Below are 3,302 nucleotides of genomic sequence, written 5' to 3' on the forward strand. Positions count from 1 at the left end.
TTTCTTTTCTCTTCTCTTCTTTTCCTTTCCATTTCTTTCTTCCTTTCCTTCTTTCTTTCTTCCTTTCTTTATTTCATTCATCCTTTCTTACTTTCTTTCTTCTGTGGATTTCCACTATTTACTCACAGTCACTCTCACGTGCTTTTACAAGAGTGTTATTTGGTTCTATTCAGTGGAGGACTAGAGGAGTACTATGCAGCACTTCTAGTTTATAGTCTTTGTCCTAGCTAGGTTTTATTGTCAACTTGACATAACCTACAGCCACCCGGAAAAAGAGAACCTCAACTGAAAATAATCAAAAGGCTGGCTTGTGTGTATGTCTCGGAGACATTTTCTTGATTACTAATTGAGGTGGGAGGACCAAGCTAGCTCATTGTGGGTATCACATCCCTAAGCAGGTGGGTCTTTGTTAGTTGAGCATGAGAGAGTGTGAGAAGCCAGACAGTAAGCCAATGTGCAACATTCCTCCATAGTTTCCATCCTGACTCCTCTCAGCGACCGATTTGATTTGGAAGTGTAAGCCAAGTAAACTCTTTTCTTCCCAGTTGCTTTTAGCCATGGCACAGAGATCAAGCTGGAATACTGTTCTTGAAGGACAAAGAAATGTGCATTTATTTACTATTTTTAAAAATCTGTTTAAACACCCAGTAAAAGAATTGTGGATGCTTTAACCACTTAAGAATGATGAAAATTAGAAGATAGTTAGGTTTGACTTTAAAGAGTTACATATTTATTTATATGAGTACATGTATATATCTGTACTACATGTGCCCACAGAAACCAGCAGAGAACTTTGAGTGCCTGGAACTGGAGTTACAGACAGTTGTGAGCCATCACGTGGATGTTAGGATTGAAGTGTAGAACTCTACGAGAGCAGGGAGTATTCCTAACATCTGAGCCATCTCCCCAGATCCTATTGTCATCTTAAATATATGCACATGTGTCAATGATGTACAAATACATGAGATAGGAGAGTAACACAAGTTTCATTTGACTTTATACATAGACATATTAATATTATCCTCTTATTAATCAACAGCAAAGACAAAAATCAGTAAGAATGTATGAAGTCTAAAAAACAAAGGTTTTGGATTATAATAAACATTCACAAACTAGGAGATTTTGGAGGGTAAGGAAAATATTTAACATACTCAAGGTCCAAATTTCTTTAAAAAAAAATTACAGATTAGAAATACCTTCACAAAATAGGACCTAGCTCAGAGTAGAGGAAATATTTAACATCTTCAAGGCCCAGAGTTTAATTTTTAGGACTGAAAGAACATCCTTACCACCTTAAAAGCAATTACACACAATGTATATTTGACGTTTGTGGAATTAATATAAAAAAGGAGAAAGCAACAGGAAAGTTTCCAGAGATCCCATCTGACATATAGAACTCCTGCATTCATCACTACCATGTCCACAGCACACATAAACTATGACAGAATTGAAAATAATCAAATATAGATGCATCAGAGAACTAAGACATCAAGAAAATTGTTGGGTTAGAACCAGGGAGACAGGCAGATGAAGACAGTTTACTATGTGTCAATCTCGCAAACAGAAACCTTCATTTGGAGTCAGTCCTCATAGGAACCTTTTAAACTACAGTTGATGAACTGCTATAGACTCAGTGAGTAAACCTAAGAACTAAACTCTCTGGTGTCTCAAGCTGAAAGAGTCTCTCATACTTTCCAAAGTGTGACTGCTGAAAGCCACATGAGGATCTTACTATGGGTATTTAGAAAAACATACATTGTCTCTGGCCAACAGCAAAACTTAATACTTTAAAATTTTCCAAACTGTTATTTCAAAGTTCTACAAAATCTTGAATGACTTGGTATAAAAGAAATGTCCTGTTCTAGTCTCTCTAGCTTTTAACAAAAATGAAGATAAGTGCCTAATTAAAGTCACCTCTAATTCCTTGCATTACTTGAAGAGGCAGAAAATAAATATGAAGAACACCTGTGAAGGCTGTAGCCCACGGACACAAAAACACAGAAGACTGGTAACTAGGATTATGGGACCCTTCCCATCGCTACATACCTCAGCACCATACCAATCAACAGAATTCTCATACAACAACATGCCACAGGTAAGGAACTGTCAGTGCCTATGTAAGAGACACTGTATGAGGAAAAGTAAAACTGAATATCTCCCCAACACACAAAAACTACACACGTTTTATACTCTTGGATAATAGAGGAGAAACACGTACCTAGACCCTAAATCATCTCACTGTAAATCCCCCCTAACACAGACATACTGAATCAGTACCTACACAAAATTGATTGGCTCCAAGACAAGGTGAGAATCCAGATGAGAGACTTCTATGAATAAGAGATAGTGAAAATATCCACATTTATCCATATAAACAGAACAGGCATACATGTTAAGTTCATCCTCTGCCGAGAACATTCAAACTCAGGTAGAAAATCTAGAACTCTGGCTTCCTTGTGAGGACTGAAATATTTGTATCAAACAAAGGGGCCAACTTACACATTCTCTGCTAGAGCGTTTGCCTTTTAAAATCACTGTGCTTAAAGACTAGTGAAGACAGTCTTTTGGACAATTTCTCTAAAACACAAAGAACAAGGGGGTCTTCCGGCATGAGGGGGCTTGCAGCAGCTGTAGCCCACCTTTAAATGAAGCCATGGAGGACAGGACTTGGCTTACATGCTTTTTCAGGAATATTTGCACCAGCCACCTGTGATAAAGATCTCTAAAAGCCAGTATCTTTCAGCCCATGGTGGGCAGGTGGAAACTCTCCAAAGATGGTCAGAATTCTTTGTGCGTCTTTGTATGCTTGTCTCCAGGAATAATTACAACCTACAGTCTCTGTAAGGGGTTAAAAATGAAGGTGTCAGATGCCACAACAAGAAGTCAGCAATCCTGATGTCCTGTGAGCTGGCTTGCTTCTAAGATAAATTCTGACAATCTCTTCTTAGAGGGAGGCATAGGAATCTCTTTGTGCCTGAAAAGGAGTACCCCTCCCCAATAACACCTTAACAGAAACCTCCTTTTGTAAGGAAGTGCTTGAACTGGAGAATAGATACACTTTGCATATCCCTCCCTGGCTTGGTACAATGCTATTTCTAGTTTAAAAAAGATTATAGGCAAGAAGAAGAAGAAGAAGAAGAAGAAGAAGAGGAAGAGGAGGAGGAGGAGGAGGAGGAGGAGGAGGAGGAGGAGGAGGAGGAGGAAGAGGAAGAGGAAGAGGAAGAGGAAGAGGAAGAAGAAGAAGAAGAAGAAGAAGAAGAAGAAGAAGAAGAAGAAGAAGAAGAAGAAGAAGAAGAACGGGG

This window comes from Grammomys surdaster, unplaced genomic scaffold (assembly GCF_004785775.1).
Source record: "Grammomys surdaster isolate TR1022 unplaced genomic scaffold, NIH_TR_1.0 915, whole genome shotgun sequence".
Classification (NCBI taxonomy): Eukaryota; Metazoa; Chordata; class Mammalia; order Rodentia; family Muridae; genus Grammomys; species Grammomys surdaster.